This window comes from Sceloporus undulatus, chromosome 5 (genome assembly GCF_019175285.1).
Source record: "Sceloporus undulatus isolate JIND9_A2432 ecotype Alabama chromosome 5, SceUnd_v1.1, whole genome shotgun sequence".
Taxonomy (NCBI): domain Eukaryota; kingdom Metazoa; phylum Chordata; class Lepidosauria; order Squamata; family Phrynosomatidae; genus Sceloporus; species Sceloporus undulatus.
Window position 1 is genome coordinate 96,551,076 of NC_056526.1, and position 20,539 is coordinate 96,571,614.

Genomic DNA, 20,539 nt, shown 5'->3' on the forward strand with positions numbered 1-20,539 from the left:
TGCAATTTGCCAGCAAACACCACTACATTTGTACCCATTGGGTACAACTGATTCTTTCTTTCCTGGAAACTTGCAGGCTCAGAAATGGGCACCAGTCCAGGGACCATCACTTGAGTAGTACTAATGTAGGTTACTCCATCCCATTACAAACAACGAGCAGCAAGCTTACACTATAACAGTCTAGGATAATTATATTCACTGCCAACACTAGAGACGTTGTTTATATGGACTTTTTATCACCCTATTCTTCAGATGGACACTGTTGTTTATTGATGTCTTTTGATACTCTGTCATTATGGATTTAGATACATATAGCTTGTAAAATAGACGTGCTTAAGCAATCACATAGATCACTTGTTGTTCCCTTTTTTCCTAGACTACTCCATCCCATTGCCAGAATTTCACAGCCCTTATCTTCCAGCATTTCAGATGAGAACCAGGACATGTGTGAAAAAGCAGCCTCAGAGGGTGGACAAGATACCAAGATTTATGAATGAGGGAGCCCACAAAATAGGAGATGATGCGGCAGTTTGCTTTTACCTGACCCTACTGGGAAGGGCAAGATTCCACCCCCTCCTCTCTTCTCTGCATACTGAGTTTATTGAATACAAACAACTTTTGATGTCTGAACTCAGTTTGCCTCAGTAAGTAAGTAAGCTGACAGGGAAAGTGGGAGGTGAGAGAAATTGGGACATTTAAAAAAATAGTTGAAAAAGTGGGAAAGCAGAGATTTAATCAGGACTGTCCCTCCAAATTGGGACAATTGAATTGTATGCCATTTTGGACTGGTACAATCTTTAGCTACAAATACTTTCCTGAACATGTCATTGGGAATACCACAGAAATATAGATTGCATTCACACTGCAGAAATAATGCAGTTGGAGACCACTTTAACTGACTTTGCTCCATGCTATGGAATCTTGGCATCTGTAGTTTATTGTGGCAATAGAGCTATCTGTCAGAGAAGGCTAAATAGTTCACAAAACTACAAATCCCTAAATTCCATAGCATCGAGTCATGGCAGCTAAAGCAGTGTCAAACTCCATTATTTCTGCAGTGCTTATCCAGCCATACAGGTTGTATGTTATAAATTCCCTTCTCATTACAGTGGATAGAATGGCAATTTCAACCCCCCCCCCCAAAAAAAAACAAGCTTCAAATTTTTTAAAAATTAGCTCAGTGGTGAGATGTGGGTCAAAGCCAAAATGGATCTTGGAGACCGAAACCAGATATTCACTGGCCCTTGATTTTGGATTCTGCTCCATCACTAGAAACGCTTGTGAAGAGTGAAATATATTTGATGAGGAGAGTCTACAAACCATTTATCTGCCTCCTTTCTCTTCAAAACATTTATGAAGAATTACAAAACATTCTGGTTTGCAGCAATTGACATAAGCTGAGAGTAAAGGGGGAAAGTGGGAGGAGGAGAGAGAACCTGGGGCATTTTAAAAGAAACTGAAAAGTAGGAAGGCAGTGGATTAATAGACTATCACTGACAAATTGGGTCAATTAGATGATATCTCATCCTTCCCAACAAACTTCCAGTGGATGCTCCTGAGAAGGATGTCTATTCTCCTGTATGAGAAATAGTTCTTTATACCTAGCAAGTGAATATTGTTATATGGGAACAGCCATCTCTCCCACTCCATATTTACCCTTGAAGAGATCACAGAATGACATACAGCAGCATTTGAGCAATTTCACAAACAATCTTCAACCCATGCAGTTGAAAGAATTTCAAAATTAGTTTATGGTGTGCCTATTATGAAACCTCTGCATTTAGTTATCAGCTGCCATATCCATGTGTTTTTAAAAGGAATTTTCACTGGTGGGGATGAACTCAAAAGGACCCTTTTAACCATACAAAGAACACTTTTAACCTTTCATGAATTACCAAATAAAGCACTACTGTGATAAATGTATTTTAATATTACATGTGAATTTAACTGAAATATTTTGAATTCTGAAATTGTTCTATGCCGCATATCAGCATGCTAGACATTCAGGATTTTCAGCCACCAATGTTTATCATTTCTTTTCTTCTACTGCAATTCCATCCTTTGCTAAATCTTCCAAGTTCAGTTTACAGCAATGGAGTTCAGTTTAAAGCAATGAATAACCAGTCTTCTTAAGAGTTCACCCGCCAGACTGAATGAAAAGTCCTAGATTTACTTCCTATTCTTTCCAGTTTTATTCTGGATTAAAATAAACTTAACTTGGAAGCTGGTATACAAAGTCTCTGACGTACTGGGAGCTGACAGAAAATATTCTGGGATAAACAAAATGTGTATGGATTCCTAAAATAAAATTAGATCCGAATTTTGTTCCTGTCCTGTTCTTTAATCCGGTATGAAACTGGAAAGAACAGCAAACAAACAAACAAACAAACAAACAAACAAACTGGGACTTTTCACTCAGTCTGGATTCTATACTCTGTTTTTAAACAACATTTTTCATCAACACTTACAGTCCTAACAGTAAAATGTCCCTTATATCTACTTAGGCCTTGATAAGAAGTGATGATTCCCTTTTCATTTTCGTCTTAGCGTTGGATACTTATTTCTTCTATTGGGAGTGACTCCCCTCACATTTTGATTAGATATCACAAGTTTGTTTGAGGCATATCTATTGTAAATATTAGAGATTGTAGAGGATCTCTTCTGTGCTAAGACAGAAGTTGAACAGCATCACCAGCCCACTCCACCCATATGCAATATCTAGCAGTGAAAGAAATCTTGTGGTCTTCTGCCAGCAAGAAAGCAACTGCCAGAGAGAGGTCACAGCAAGGCCCTACACAGGTTGTCACAACAGCAGGAACTAAACAGTATTTGACAAAAAGACATGCTAATTTAAGACATTTTGCCTTGCTTTTTGCCATTATTTTGGCATGTTGCATGTACAAACAACTCACTTCCAGAGTCTCTAAGACTTATGGGCTCAGTGATGCTCTACAACTTCCTGCTGCCTGAGGCAGGACAATGAACATTGCTATTGCTGCCACTTTTTCTCAGTCTGCTCAGAGAGTCAGATCAGGGATGGGCAGGCATCCATATGACACAAACCAGCAAATGCAAAGAGGAAGCAACTCCTGCATTTACAAGTGAACACTGGTTATTTTGTCTTTTAACCACAGAGTGGTCTCAGAACCCATTGAATCTACCCCTCCAGGTTTTTCAAGCTACAGTTGCCACATTTTTCAAGCTGCAATTGGGGAAAGCCTTCTTTTTCTTTAGATCAGCTGAAGACCTGTCAATATATGTGAGGCAAGTCTATATAAATCCTGCCTCAAGTCTTTTTGAGACTTCCAGACTTGTGTGACATTAAGGAATTCATGGCAGTCTGAAGGCTCGAGGTGGGCTTTATACAGGTCTGCCTCATGTGCTGCATATCTCAGTTGTTAGAGCCTGTAGTAGAAACAGTGAGTGCCACCTTCACCCAGAACAGCTGGACCCTCATAGCATTTGGTACATAATCTGAAGACATCTTGCTGCATACGAAATACTTGTGGGTTGGTCTATCATGAGTACAACTCAATGATGTCTACTTTTCCTGTTCTCATGGGATGAAAAAAATGGGATTTGATGTTGCTATGCCCCAAAGACATAGTCAGAGCCTTTTGAGATTGCTGGCTCTGGATATTTGTACTAAGGGGCTCTATAGACTGCTCCTTTTCTGGCTGGATCGGGGCCACAGCAACCTCACACCATGGCTCCTTTTTGCATCCTCCATAGCCGTGGCTATGGTGCCCTTTCAGCACTGCTTCATCTAGATACAGCACCGGAGGTGCGCCATGATGGTGTGTGCTATCTGAAGTGGCATGCGACATTGTGGCACCCTGAGGGCAGAGTCAGGACATGCATCATTAGGATGCTGTGTCTCAACTCCACCCACAGGCCAGCCTTTTGGGTCGGTCTGTATAGGGCCTAAGTTACTCCCATTCTCATAGGCTCTGTCATTTTAAAGCATTTTAACCCACACTTAAGCCAGATAATAGAAGAGCAATGTTGTGTGCCTTGAAATCATTTCTGATTTATGGTGACCCTAAGGTAGCCCCATCATAGTATTTTCTTGGCAAGATATGTTCAGCTTTTACTTTCCTCTGAGACTAAGAGAGTGTGATTTGATAAAGGTCACCCAGTTGATTTCTATGACTGAACTGGGATATGAACTTGGGTCTCCAGAGTCGTAGTCTGCCATGCTGTCTCTAAAGCATTGGAACAGAATGTGATAATTTTTGCAATCAAGTCATGATTTGTCAATATACATGATACGTTTGGAAGCTCTCTATGGATCTGTTGCTTCATCACTTGTTCATCTCAAAGAAGAGGCTTTGGAGGAGGGACCTTTGGCAACCTCAGTGTGGAGACCTGGCTGGCTTGATCTGATTTGTGTGCTGATGGTTCCTAGTTGGTATAGAGGTAGAAGTTTAAGGCTGAAAGACTGAGAATGTATTGCAGCTAAGGCTTCTGCCACATTGCAAAATTAATGCAGTTTGACACTGCTTTAACTATCACATCTCAATACAGTACTATGGAACCCTGAGATTTGTAGTTTGTTGTGGCACCAGAGCTCTTTGATAGAGAAGGCTAAATTTAACTACCCAGTTTTACGATTTTACCTGGTGTTGAAACTCACATGGGCATTTAAACTTCCAATTTCTGTACTTTTGGGCTCATGACAGAATTTGTCAGCGTTCTAGCTCTTCACTTACCAAAGCCTTTTGTTCACAGACTATAACCTGGTTATGAATTCCAGCTGCCTAAAACAGAAAATGCAGCATGATCTCATAATCTATATGACACAGAAATTTTGTAGACTCTTTGTGATGTTATTTTTTTCCCTTTTTGGCTGAGGAACCAGTGGGGCAAAGCTATTATTTGTGCAATTATGACTGAATGCCTCTAGGTCAGAATCCCCTGCAAAGGTAATGACACTCATCGTGATAGTAATCCTGTTAAGTACAAGAGAAACCACAGGTTCAGAAATTTATCTTTTTCTTCTTAGGGAGATCTATACTACAATTTTGTTCTTTAGTCAAACAAGAAGCATATTTCTAAATTGATAAGTCCATATAATAGAAATATGTCTGAGCCTTAGCTGTAAAAGCTCTTTGAGTCGATGTTGAAGACAGTACAAATGAAATACTGACATGAGAAAAAGCATGGAGATATTTATTCTCTTTTTATAAAGCCCTTTGATATTTGTGGTTTTAAAAGCTTAACTCTTTCCCCCCCCATCCCCCCTTTGACATTGTATAACTCAATGCACCTATTCTCTCAGACCTCAAGGGCTAAGATTTATCCTAATCCCTAATAGAAAACAAAGTTGTTTTCATAAACCAAGGTGTACACTGACTCTTTCATGCTATACATCTTTCTACTCCTGTGGTCAACTACCTTGCAGTTATTATCGCTTATTTGTTCAAGTGGTGAGGAAATATTAAATATCACAAGTTCTCAGCAGAGACTGGACAATAATTATCAACAGATGGCTAGCAGTGCAGCATGAGAAGAAGGAGGGAGAGACGAGAGTCCTTTCTATCAAAGAAGCTTTCCGTCTCATTGGCTGCTCATCTTGTTCAGTTAAAATTGACGTTAACTGCCCCACTTTGTCTTTCAATTTACTTCTCTTTATTCTGACATTACAAAAAGCAACATCATGCTATTTCAGAAAGCCAAATCTCTTAAGTGAACCTAATTAACAGAAAAATCACTTTCAAAGAAAGAAGTTCTGGCCTTATTTCTTTCAACTCTTACTTTTGCTTTTCACCTGTCTTTAAGTGCAGATAGGGTCTGCAGCTTTCAGCTAAAGACAAGGTCTTTTACCATTCCCTCTTGATCATATCCCTGGTTTGATCTAGAGTTTTTCAAATTCCCAGGCAATTAATCATAGTAGTACATATCTGTTCTTTCTATAATCTTTAAGTTCTACAGATATATTCCCTGGATTGTATTTTGGCTCTGTGATTGATTAAACAGTCTTCTTTACTCTGTTTTTTGATATTACCAGTTCATAGACTGAGCCACAATCAGTTCTCAGGCTTGTTTTTGTTGCGAGTATGAAACTTTCCCATCTTCTGCTTCCAAATGCAAACATACATTGGCTAAGGAAGCACCAAACAATTTCAAAAGAAAATCAACTGGTGTTTTATTGGTGAAAAAGTATGAATCGCTCTAAAATAAATGGCTGTGCTGCAACATTTGTTTGCTATGATATGTAACCTGTACTCTGGACAAGTGGTCACAATCAAGACAGAATATGGAAAAACAGAATGGTTTCCAGCTGGAAAACAAAGACCAAAGATGATCTGCATAGCTTTAAAGTGGATGAAGACACCTAAATAGTTAAAGATTTTCTATTACTTGGCTCTGTCACCAGTCACAATGGAGACAGTAGAACGGCAGCTATGAAGCAACTAGATAAGAATCTCATATGTAAAGACATATCATTGAATACCAAAGTCAGGATCATCTATGCAAATGGTTCCCAACCTGTGGGTCGGGACCCCTTTGGGGGTCGAATGACCCTTTCATGGGGGTCACCTAAGACCATTGGAAAACACCTATTTAATTACAGTTATGAAGTAGCAACAAAAATAATTTCATGGGTTTGGGTCACCACAACATGAGGAACTGTATTAAAGGGTCGTGGCATTAGGAAGGTTGGGAACCACTGATCTATGCCATCATATTTCTGATTTTGCTGTATGGTTGTGAAAGTTGAACAGTGATGAAATCTGAAAAGTAAACTCATTTGAAATGTGGTGCTGGAAAAGTGTTTTATAGACACCATGGATTGTCACAAAGTTTTTAAAAAATGGGTCAAGAAGTCTCATTAGAAGTCAGCATGACCAAACTGATGCTATTGTATTTTGGACACACCATGAGACAACATGACTTGTTGGAAAAGACAATAATGCTTAGTAGAATGGAAGATAATATGAAAAGAGGAGGACTGCATTAGAGATGCATAGAAGAAGTTTGTACTTGCAAGACCTATTGATGACCAGGTCTCTTGGAGATTGTTCATTCATAGGGTTGCTGTAAGTTGAAACCAACTTGATGGCAAATAACAACAACCTTGTATCCTTCCAGATATTGGAAAACTGCAGTTCCCATCAGAATTAATCAGTATTCCCAATGATAAGTGATATTGGGAAATGAAGTCCAAGAATTGCAGGAAACCCACACGTTGCCCATCCCTCAGCTAAATATTACATTGGTCCTCCTGGAGGAGACCCACTGCATTGGATTTATTGATTAAAACTAACTTAAATCTCATTGATTTTTATGAATCCAGTAGGGAGGACTAACATTTGATTTATCCTTATACAGTATATTTAAAATTCAATCTACAGTACTACTATTTAAAAGAAATGCTGGAAGTGGATGCTTACATGATTCACATGACCAGGAATGTGGATGAAAAATACACAGTATGCATTTAAAAGCAAATGTCAATGAAAAAAACATTCTAGTTTATACACTAGACTATCAGTACGGTGCAGTGGTTACAGCAGGCGGCTGGACAACCTCCATAGATTCATTAGCCAGTTCCCTTGGAACCTTCCCTAGCTTCTCCCCCTCCTCCAAAATTTGGTCCAAAAGTGCAGTAGAAGCAAAAGAAAATCTGTTTTTCCAGGTAAAAACAAGCCACATGGTGAATGGATACCCTCTTTTTAAAGGAGAATAGTCTTTCTGAGAGGTTCCTTCAATGCAATTCTTTATTCCAAAAGTTGCACACTTTTAACATCCATTGCTTTAATCTTATAATGAAGTCTAGTGAAATGAAGCTTAGCCCCCCAAAACAGAGTTCAAGGTAGAGAACTTGACCCAGGAATTGCATTTGATCTACTCTAGATGGGGTTACAAATACTCCTCCTACAGGACCAAGTCTGCAGCTTGCAGGCTTGAGTAGATTTGGCTTTTGGACACCCTTGTGGTATTCATGACTTACAGGAGATGTAAATTTGTTTTGTAATGAACGAAAACTGAGAAAAATGGGACACTTTTGTTTCATTTGATTAATAGTAAAGAAACAGATGCCAATGTAATAAACGAGTTTTTGGTATTCATTTCTATTTGGAAGTCATTTGCTTTATTTTTAATAGTGGATGGAACAGGTAAAATGGAGGAGAGGAAACACTTTTTCATACAAGCCTTTTTTACTTTTTACCCTAAACCCAAGCACCAACTGTTACTCAAAACCTCAAAGGAATATTAAAGTGTAATTCCAAAAACATTTTATGTATCTGGGAAACAATAGTTAAGATCAGGGATGTTCACGCACCTTGGAAGAAAGATGCTTTATAGTCCTAGACTGCTGCCACATTGCAGAAGTAATGCAGTTTGATATTGTTTTAACTGTCATGGCTCCATGCTATGGAATCCTGGAATTTGTAGTTTGTTGTGGCAAAATATCTCACAGAACTACAAATCCCAGAATTCCATAGTGAGTTCCAAGTTTAGGCCAAGGTGATGGCCCTAGGGACATATCACAATTATGATTATCAGGCCTTACCAGCAAGATTGTTGTTATTATATTTATATATTAATGTATATCTTTCCATGTCCCCAGTACTGGAACTCAAGAGTTAACTATCATAAACAAAAACATATAAAGAGGTATTGTTAAAATGCTATTAAATTCCCCATAGAATTAAAACAATTTAAAACAAATCATTTTTTTAAAAAAATCGGAAAACATCACTCTGCTAAAAGCCAATTTCAAAAAGCCGGTTGGAGCAGAAAAGTTTTCAGTTGCCAACAAGAGGACAGCGAGGAGGGAGCCCTCCTTGTCTCTCTTGGGAGATAGTTCCAAAGCATGGGAGGTACTATGGAGAAGGCTGTCTTTTGTGATCCCACCAAATACACCTGAAAACGTGGTGGGAACTAAAGAAGGGCCTCCCCCAAAGATCATAGAATCTCAGTAGGCTCGTCTTTCTGTCCCATGGAGGAATCAGGATGGCAGATAGGTGAGGCAAAACCAGGATAAGTACTCCTGCTGTGAGTATCCCTGGAAAAAGCTCTGCTTTTACCTGTCGAAACATGCTCACTTAGTCCATCTTTTGGGAATCAATTGAAGCAGAACCTCTGCATCAGGGATTCCCATAATAGAAGTCTGACACAATGCTTCAGTCAAATTAATTCGTATGTTTTTATTAATGCTTTTAGGCCTTCGTTGGTTTTCTTGCATTGCAAAAACTCCCTTGATTCAGATTGTAGCTGGGGCAAAATTTTCCTCCTTCCAAAATCATTGGTTCAAATCTAGATTGTCCCCATCCTACTTGTTGTTTACACTGTACTGTATTAGGAACAGCTACACAAAGGCTAAAGAATGAATAATAGTCATCTTTGACAACCATCTTTGACTCCAAAGTGAGGGAATTATGTATTCATAATCATCTTGTGACACTCTCCCTTTAGGCTAGGATAGAGGATCCTAAGTTGGAACTCTGGTCTAAAGCCAATTGTGACTTCCAATTAGAGTAAGTCCATTGAATCAAAGGGAATTCAATAAATCAATGTTTATGCAAATGCTATTGATTCAGTGTGTCGCCTCTACCTGGGACTCACTCCAGTCTCAAGGGAGAGGCCCAAAAAGTGTCCATAAAAATTTGATCACATTTTTGGGAGCAGTACAAAATTTTTGTTTTGTGTTTTCTTTTGTGAGCAGTACAAAATTTGCACTTTTATAAGCAATTTTCCTAATACTGGTTTGGAGATTATTTTCACTGTTATACACATTTTTCTACAGATTTTACTGGAGAAAATCATCACAAAATTTGAGGAAGTGCAAATATTGAAGTCTAAATGTGTTTTTATTTGTGCATTGGTTTAGGGAATATGAATTATGTAGCTTTGCATTAAAATATGAACCAAATGAATTTCTCCCCCTTCCTAATGGCAGCATTACTCCCTCTCCCCTCTCCCCTCTACAAATTTTATACTAAAATATTGGCTGAAGAAATATAGTAGACATTGTACACTATTATTTAAATAGTCTGTAATTTCTGCACATGTTGCTATTAATGAAATTCATCCAATGAATTCATCTCCCTAAATAGTAAGTTTACAAACTAATATGTTAAATGATTACTTGAAAAATACAATTGTTCTAAAAACAAGAAGACATGCTTTAACATATAGAATCATAGACAAAGTGTTACACAATCTAGGTTTTGTGCATGCATCACACACACATTACAATTTTCCAAAATATCTCCCCAAAGTTTGCCAGCCATGCCTGGAGGGCTTTTCTTTTCCCTATAAAATAGTAATGATGCATAAAAATATATTTGGAAAGCATCCAATACCTTATACAGCATAATTTCTGTTATTTCTTCCACTTACACACAAAACTCACTTCTGCTGTATGGATGCAGTTCTTCCTGCATCCTCAATTAAGTACCATGTTTACAATATTTGGGGGTTGAAAAAGAATAATTGTGTGCCTTTCCCCCCTTTACCTAGGTATAATGTTTTCAAACAAAGAGCCTCTTTAAGGCAGCAATATGGTTAGCTGGACAGGAGTCTGAGCTTGCTTAATTAATTAATTAATTAATTATTGCCTCTATCTCAAATCTGTATCTGTTTAATAGCAAGCATGATCATACCATGATGTTCAATATGGCCTGCCAATATATCCTTACACTAAGTAATTTGTGGAAGTCAAATTAAATGGGTCATTTTATCAACACAACAAGGTTGCAACTACCTTAAATCAGCATAACAACTGTGTAATTTATGCTGACTTCAAGGTATTCTGTGGACAAAGTACAAAGGCCTTCAAAAATAGTGAAAGTACCAAGGGTAGGGATGGAAAGAATATTCACAATTATTCATTTCCAAGTCAAAATATGAGTTTCCCAACAATTTGACCCCCCCTCCCCCAAGACTAATAGACCAATAACAATTCTGCACAATTTTATCTTGGCTATCAGCGTCTCAAAATGTTGCACAGCAATTATTTTGCAGAGAAAAACAGATGGGTTATTTTGAAGAAAAATTGTTTTCTCTGAAGAAAATGGGCTTCCTTAGAAGACACTCTTTCTTCTATGGGATATCTATTTTTGGTGCAGAAAACACATTGCTTTTCTCTGCAGAATAATTCCTGCCCATTCCTTTGGGAGTTTCAAATATGGGGAGAATATTGTGGAGGAATGTGTGTTTTTTCCAAATACTGCACGAAATGATAAAATATTCAAGGATTTACATCCTCATATTCAATGTTTATGCAAATGCTATTGATTCACTGTGTCTCCTCTACCTGGGACTCACTCCAGTCTCAAGGGAGAGGCCCAAAAAGTGTCCATGGCAATACCACTAAACCCTCTTGTTACTCCTCCAATCATGGAGTTGCAGAAAAATGATGTCCCCATTTCACACCTGGGCATTGAGGGCACCAATCACAAGTTCAAGGCTTTCTGGGAAAACAAATCCCATTTGTGGTGAAGATGCCTTTTGCCAATAGGGGTAGAAATGGCCTTATTCATCTTTTGCATTTCTGATCGTGTCAGGAGGCAAAGAGTGGAAGGTGGCAATGATCCAAACTTAAGCTATAAAGAGAAGCTCCCTACCCTCATGGCCACAGATTTCACTAAAACATACCATGGTCACTCCATAAATGCTGTGTGTGTTGTGTTTCTTCAGGTCATTTATGACTTATGGCCACCTTAAGGCGAACCTATCATGGAGTTTTCTTAGCCAAATTTGTTCAAAGGAGGTTTGACATTGCCTCCCCCCTGAAGCTGAGAGCATGTGACCTGTCCAAGATCACCCAGTGGCCTTCATGATCAAGTTGGGAATTGAACACTGGTCTCCAGAGTCATAGCCCAACACTCAAACCACTACGTCATGTTGGCTCCCTCCATAAATACTACAATTGCATAGTAATTCTTGTGGAACAGTGCCCACTCTCTTGTGTAAGAGACCACAGATTCAGGCCCTAGAAAGAGCTAGCCTGATGACCTCAATTGGGTTATCTTCTCATCTTGTACTCTCTTTGGTACAGCATTCACAGGGAGAATGGTCCTGGTAAGAGGAGACACATCACATGATATGACAGCCTGCTTCTGTTAACCACCTGCTTACCACATGATTCAGGTAGCCTTCTGCAGTAGCTACCCCAAGCATCAATCAATCAATCAAGAAAGAAAGAAAGAAAGAAAGAAAGAAAGAAAGCACCAGGAAACATTTGGACCAGTAAGGATCAAAACAGGTAGGGATTCTTCTTTTATACCACCACTTTTAAAAAGCATGCTCTACAGAAGGAATGTGCACAATAATACACCAGTATTCAAAACAAACAAACACCTTTAGCAAACCAATAATTGAGAGCCATGCACTAATGTCAGAATATAGCCAGGGTTTCTAGGTTGAATTTATTTGTTTTTCTAAACAACAAAGGCTGTTTTTCTTGTGATCATCAGTTCCACTCCACCACAGTTGGGAGGGTGCAACCAGGTGTTACCCCTCTTCTGAGGTGTCACCCAGTGCAGGCCATAACCCCCACACCTCCTCTAGTGATGCTACTGTTTCCCATGGCCATGTATAGATGTGGGAGCTGGACAGGGAAGAAAGCTAACAGAAAAAAAGATCAACTCATTTGAGATCTGGTGCTGCAGAAGAGTGCTGAGAATACCATGGATGGCCAGGATGACAAATAAATGGTAATTAGAACAGAGAAAGCCTGAACTTTCCCTAGAAGCAAGGATGACCAAACTGAGGCTATCTTACTTCAGCCACATCATGCGAAGGCATGGCTCATTAGAAAACACAATAATGCTAGGAAAGGTAGAGGGTAGGAGAAAAAGAGGTAGACTGCACACAAGATGGATTGATTCAATCAAAGAGGTTACAGCTAGGACCCTGAAGGAACTATGCAGAGTGTTTGAACACAGGGGGTCTTGGAGGTGTGTCATCCGCGGGGTTGCCATGAGTCAAAGCTGACTTAAAAGCAATCAATAACAACATGGTTCAGCTATAATTCAGCTTCCATCCAAGTACTGGAATGCAATTATGTTTTGGATCTGGCTGCAAACGCTTTTGGAAGTGTCAGGTACTCTGCTTGAAGTGCTGGCAGCAAATACCTGGAGGTGGTGAGTTGCTAGGCAAGCAGGCAGGCAAAACAGGCCATTTTCTCAGCAATAAGGTACAGTACTCTGACTGAAGGAGTATAGAAGATCTTGAAGCTTTATACCAAGCAGAATTAACAGAACTGGCTTGCTGAGATTACTTGAATCCGAGAACCAGAAAAATTTCTGCACTAGGACCTGGACAGTTTTCCTAGTAGTACAGCAAGTACAAAACTGATTTGAATCCTGTGGAGCTTGGCATGATGCATGAGGATTTATTTCACTGATTCTCTGGAGAAGACAAAAATAAACTATTTGAATGCCAAACAAGAGAAACCATTATGGCTCTTAGAATTATATTATTCCTTAACCTCTGAAAAGTTAGTTCTCTAACCAAAGGAAACACTTTGAATCCCTTGTGAAAACTTAGCACTGTGCTTTTCTTCTATTCCCCCAGGCATGTTGTTCATCAGAGGGAGAGAAAACCTAGCTTGCGGATTTTCCAGTGTAACAAGTAACACCACTTACAAATGACTTAAACTGCAATCTTTGATAATCAGAGTTGACCTAAATACACCAAGTCATCTGATGAATTAATCTGTTCTGAACTGATCGAGAAGGGGAGAGAAAAGGATGACCTTTTATTTCTTACATTCTGGAAAGATTTTTTTCCTTACGTGGATAAATACCTAATTTAATTTCCAATGCACATGCAACAGATTTGACACAGTTCCTTGTTAGCACGCTAAAAAAAGAAAGAGAACACAATTCCTACGTATTTTACAGCTCCAAAGAAATAGTAGCCTGTCACAATTTGTTATTATCAGAACTAAAAAACATTAATCATTCCAATGGCTAATTGGCTGGGAGAAAAAGAAATGCTAACTGGTTACTGGTGTAAAGGAAAATAAATACCATGCATACAAAGTCTGATTTCCACCCAAAAATCTGAATCGCTTTTGTCAGGTATTTAACTTAAACCAGCAAAACAGTCCGTCAAGACGGAGCGTTTAAATGGATGCCTGCAGCAATGGGCCATCAAAGACCTCTTTATTTGTTAAAGATGGATTATTTTAAATAAATTACAGAGCACTTTCACTGAATAAACAGAGCCTCAGTGGCTGTGGCATGCTGTACATGCTTAATTGAGCCACAGAAATTCTAAATGTCTGACTGACTATGGGGCTATGTAATCGCCTCTAACTCTACTGATAGGGGCTGATTCTTTTAGGCAAAAACCAAGCTATTGGGACTTGTAAAGCAACATTATCTGGAGGAAAATTTAAAGTTTTAATGTGGCATATAGATTTATAATATAGAATGGAATGTTCCAGTATCTGGACACAAAGCTCCCTCTGAAGAGGAGTCAGAGGCATACTACGTTTATTTCAGCATGATATTTGAAATATATTAAGATCAAACTAAGTGTTGTGAGAGATCTGCAAACATTTCTCACGTAACATATTTTTAAATAAATAAAAAGTGTGAGGCCTTTAAAAAAAAAGAAATCAAAATGTTGTTAGAGGTGCATGTTTAGCTCTTTCTGCAGATGCCATTTCCCCTGGTTTATAGAAACCTACTTCCCCGTGATAATTTCTTCTCTAGGGAAAATATATTGGCCCTATACAGACAGGCCAAAATAAAGCTGCTTCGAATCACTTTGGAGGTATGGTGTTTCAATGATGCATGCGCCCTAAGACTCTGGAAGCTGCACCAAAGCTGCATTCCAGTCCTTAGGATTGGAGCGTGGCTTTGGTGCAGCTTCTGGACTCTTAGGATGCCTGCATCATTGAAACACCATACCTCCAAAGTGACTCGAAGCAGCTTTATTTTGGCCTGTCTGTATCAGGCCTAATAAATTGACACCTACAGCTCAAATCCAATTATTAGTCCTAAGTATAACAGACTCAGTGAATCAACAGAATGTTGGTTTACCAGTTTCTCATTAATTCAATGGGTCTACTCTAGTTAAAACTAACAACTAGGTTTGCATTTATATGTTTTCTCCCAAAGGGTAAACTGGAAATAGGGTTGGGAAAAGGGATTTAAATATGCAAAATAGTGAACTAAATAACAATTAATTTCATTGAGGAGAGCTTTATGGAAAAACCTGGTTTGGAGGATTTATTCTCATGTAATTCCATCCCCTCAGCAGGAATTCCATTGTCCCAGAAGGAATTTCACAGTGTACACTTATATTCCTCTTGAACCACCATGGCTCTATCCTATGGAAACCTGGAGCTTGGGACTGAAGGAGGGGTTTTCAGAACTCTCAGCAAGAGGGGTGAAGTGCCTCCTCATACTTCAAACCACAAAATCTATAGGATGGAGCAGTGGTGTCCCTAGGGTTGGTGTCACCTGGTGTGGTCACTCATGGTGTCACCCTCCCATTGACCTCCTCCTCCCATTTCAAACCATACTGAATCCTTAGCAATGCTTTTTTTACATTAATATTCCTCATCAACCTTAATTCCCATATACACTGAATGTCATGCCAATAGTTGTGACATCAACAACTAGCAAAATTAAAAGTATACCTTCAAATTACAATATCATATTCACAACTTAAATGTATTTACATATAAAGGTAAAGGTAGTCCATTGATAATGAATGTCTAATTGTAACCGACTGTAGGGGACAGTGCTCATCTCTGTACTAAGCCGAAGAGCCAGCGTTGTCTGAGGACTGTTCTGGTGGTCATGTGGCCAGCATGACTGCACTGATCCCTGTTATCTTCCCACTGAAGTGGTACCTATTTCAAACTGCTAGGTTGGAAGAACCTGGGACTAGTGACAGGAGCTCACCCCATCATGCAGCACTCAGGCCTCGAACTGCCAACCTTCTGATTTTCCAGTCATCAGAACTGGCATCTTAACCACTAAGCCACCACGTCCCCCCTTTACATACAAATAGTGAAGATTTGGTTTAAAAAGAAAATATAAAAAGCATAAAAATGTTTAAAATTTCAACTTTTTAAAAAATTAAATTTAAAACATTTGAAATTTTGATTTAAAATAAATCCTGGGGCCTCTCCTTTCTCCGCCCACTGAGCTTCACCCCACTCCCACCATCTCTTAAAGCCTTTTAAAGGGAAGCAGATGAATGCCACAACCAGTTTCTGCGAAAAGATGGGTGTTTGAAAAGCAGTGGTGTCACCCTCCTTTAGGGTGTCACCTGGTGTGGTCTGCACCCCCTCCACTGGACTGGAGCCATGGCAGTTAAAGTGGAATGACAGTGTTTAAAATGTGTAGTGCAAAAGAGTCCTGGCCTGTTTTGTCACAAGATTGGAGAATATGGGCATACCCCACACTGGCATAAGGGGGCAGGGCAAAAAGTTTGACTAGCCCCTTCAGTTCCAGCAGCTTTCTTCCTTTTGTTCCTCATATTTTGTGCAGGGTTAGCTGGTCAACCTGACTTTTTAGCTTTATGGGACTGTTTGCTTACTTTTTATAGGTGTACTAGGGAATTTAATTAATGTTAGCTGTACCATTGTAGCAGTTGGAGTTATTTGAGGCTCTTCCAGAAGTGATAAAAGTGTTGGGTATTTGTTGCTGTAGTTTTTGTTTTATTTCCCCCACATCTACATGGACATCAATAGTTGTGGATCGTACCACAGTGAAGCATTCGCTGATTTGCCTGGAAGTGGGCCATGGTGTTTGCACCTGGGATGAACTGCTTCCCTGGCCTGCTATTTCTTTTTCAAGATGAATGGTAAGAAAGATGATCTCTCCCCCACTTCTCTTTCTCATGCACACACTTACAACAATGTAGCACATCAGTGCATTAGTGAAATGGCATAGTTGCCAGTGAGAGCAGATTAGCAATGGAACTGATTGCCTAGGGAGGTGATAGGTTCTCCTCTGGATGTCTTGAAAAAGCTGGACAGCTATTTGCTGGGGTGATTCAGCTGGAAATCAGCACTGAGCAGGGAGTTGGACTCAGTAGCCCATTTGGCCCCTTCCAACTCTATGATTCTGTGATTTGAAACATTATTTCCAGCTTTATTTTTGACTTTAATAAATGCTTTAAGCACAAGTTAGTCAATGTCTGTAATAATAAGAGTTTGTTTGGTTGATAGATACCACTACTGGTGCACATTCCTGTCCTTGCCATCGTACCTACTGTGAAGCGCCCCCCCCCCCCCCACACACAATTGCTGTGTCTGATATGGAAACAGGGCACCTGGCTGCACCCATATGGCCAGGTGCCCTGTTTCCATGTCGGACATAGCTATGGGTGGCTTCTCAGTGGGAGTGATAAGGCAAGGTAAGGAGTTCTGTGGACACTATATAAATAGCCAGAGTTTTGCCGTGGAATTTCCAGGAAACTCCATTGCAAACCAGGTATCAAATTGACCTGGAATAAAGGCTGTTTACTCCAGAATTGAGCTGGATACACTAGATCCGTGTCCAGTCTGCCATGATTGTCAAGACCTGGGCCTTGGGTCTTCATCATCCAAACAGGAAGATGTGAGGCCGGGGGGGGCATGGACCTATTAGCCCATATGGACAATCCCTGGGTGTATTTGAAGACCCAGGTAGAAAGGGCTTCTCAGAATTTGGACCAGGATTTGTCTCATCAGGGTTTCCTGACACCCAAGAAGCTCCATTTTTTTATCCTGCTGCAAGTCTTCAAATGTTCTTTGCATCCCTGTTTTGGACTGATATGCTCTGAGAACCTGTGACCAATGCTTAATGCATCATGTTTGCTGACATCATGAGACCTCTTAATGGCACTGTCAGGGGCTACTCCTGTCACACAGAAAGGGTTTCAGGTTTGGCCCTGAGATTTCAGGACAACTAGGCTTTAGTGATGGGAGGGCCAAAATATGACATGATGGGATACCTTGTAGTTGATCCTAGGAGAATCTGAGAGTCTAGTGTTGATTTGGGCATCTACTGGCAAATAATTAATTTGCCCCATGGCTTTCATCTAGCCCATGAATTCAGGGGCCCCATCCATCCATTCTGCACCTTGACTGCTGTCTCCTGTGTGAGCCAAGTTGCAGACAATAGTTCCATTGCAACAGAGTGGTAGACTTTCCCCCATGTGTCATTCAAATCAGCAAGAGAATATGGGAATATAGGGTTCACTTAGTCTTCAGTGTTGCTGCTCAGTTAATAGGTCTATCCTCAATTCAAGATCATGTACTTATTAAAAAATATTTGCCAGCCAGCTCCTAATTGGTCAATGGAAGACGGATGCATAATGCTTGGATACAGAATGCTTAAGGCTTGGAAAGGATCCATTATATTTGAAAGAATATCAGCCAAAGAGGCCAATATTTCAGTGCATGAAACAACAATGAGTTAATAAGTCACGGCTTTCTTGACTGATAGTGTTTTAAATCTGACCTCTAATAGTTAGACTAACATCACAAATTTCTTTGAAGTCAATTTACGCACTTTGCTAATTATAATTGCAGGATTAGTCCCTAGTTTGCCCCAGCATTAAAATATGACAAGTAAAATGGGTCCATGCAGAACAAATTCTGAATTACTATTTTAACCTTGGACATGTGGTACTCATTTTGACAGGAGCTGTGACCTCAAATAATATTATACCCATTTGTCAATATCTTGGGAAAATGGTTTGACATTGAAAGGCAGCTCCAAGGCTCTTTTAAATAACAGCAATTACAAGAAAGAATGATGTAGTCAACCATTTTAATAATGGCTGTGTACCTGGGTTTTCTCTTCGGAATTTCAACACTTAACAACTTTCTTCATAAGTGAACAAGAAATGTTTGGATTTGGAAAATTATTTCCCTCTACAATGTGATGCAGCAAATTGCAGTCCATTCGTTCATACTGTATATAAAAGAGAGGTGTGAATGTCATAAATTGACACAATTAAACAACATGCCTAAACCAATAAATTATTAATGCACAATAAATAAGCAATGGTAAGAAACTGCAAACTAATCCACTATGTGCATGTATCTGTGCAGAGGTAGAGGTGGGATGGAAAGAGTATGGAACAGAAAGACTCTAGGAAAAAAAATAAAATGAGAGAAGGGCTTCTTGTGTGCCCAGAAGCCCTGACAAGGAACACCTTCCTCAAGCACCGTGTTTCCCTCAAGACCTGAAATAGAAAAAGATTCCTGTTCCACTAGTCCAAGGGTATTCTTTTCCTGTCCCCCACCCCGGGTGGCATGTAGTGGCTTGTAGGCAGGTGACAGCAGTAAAGCAAGGAGGATTGCCAACAGTATAGTTTGTGCACCATCATCCTGCAGGACCTCTGGAGGATCCTGGAGGGCCGGAAGAGTTCTTGCGCTGACTGAAAATGCAAATTGTCTCCATGTGGCTGATGCCCCTGCCCCTCTCCTGCCAGCAACTACATGGCTGTGTAGGTGGAAGGGGTAAAATAGAGTACTTAAGTGAAGCTCATATGTCACCAGTGATGGATGAGCCTTTTTGTTTGGCTTCTGTAACGAGATCTTCTTTATACATTCTTTTTACCTCTTCCTTATAAAAGGTCCCTTGTTACTAACATCAGTACTGCTTCTACCCTCTTAACACTCTCCCTAAGCATATAAAAACTAGGATCCCAAGAGTCTTCCTCTTATTAATTTAATATCTTTTATTCAATTAATTCAATATCTAAGCCATCAAGCCTAGCCCACAGTAAGAAGACCCTCCCTCCAGTCCATCTGCCATCATCCTGGTCTCAAAGGGAGAGAAGGGCGGGCCGAGCTCCATCAGGCCTAGCCCAAAAAAAGAAGAAGGCTCTCCCTGCAGTCCACCTGTCATCATCTTGGTCTCATAGGGAAAGAAGAACCACTGGACTTGATCTCCTTCCTCACTGCCGTTCTCTTCTCCTTTTGTGCCATTCTTTTTAGATGGTAAGCCTGAGGGCAGGGAACTGTCTAATTAACACTTTATAAGCCACTCTGAGAGCCTTTGTGGCTGAAGAGTGGGGCATAAATACTCCAAATAAATGAACAAACAAACAAACAAACAATATCTTAGCATATTTATCTTTGTTTATAATGTCTAAAATTCACTCATACAGATACATCTGTTATAACAAATAAGCAGTAACAGTAGTTTAGTTCAAATTTAGGAAATTATCACATTGACAAATAACCCAACTGCTCCCTAATGCAGCAGGATTGTGAGATGCAGATGGGTATTATAAATAATAATAATAATAAAATTTATTTGTATACCGCCCTTCTGAAATTCAGGGTGGTGAACAACAGTAAATAACAATACAAATAAACAGAACCATATAAAATACATTAAGAACAATTCAATAAAAATAATAAAATTATCATGCTGGCAAAACAATGCTGACATTGGGGGGGGGGGGAGAATTACTGGTCAGGGTAGGCTTGTTCGAATGAATGGGTTTTTAGCCCCTTCCTGAATTGGGGTAGGGAGGTGGCTGAGCGGAGCTCGAAGGGCAGCGCGTTCCAGAGGTTGGGGGCTGAGATGGAGAAAGCCCTCCTAGAGGTGGA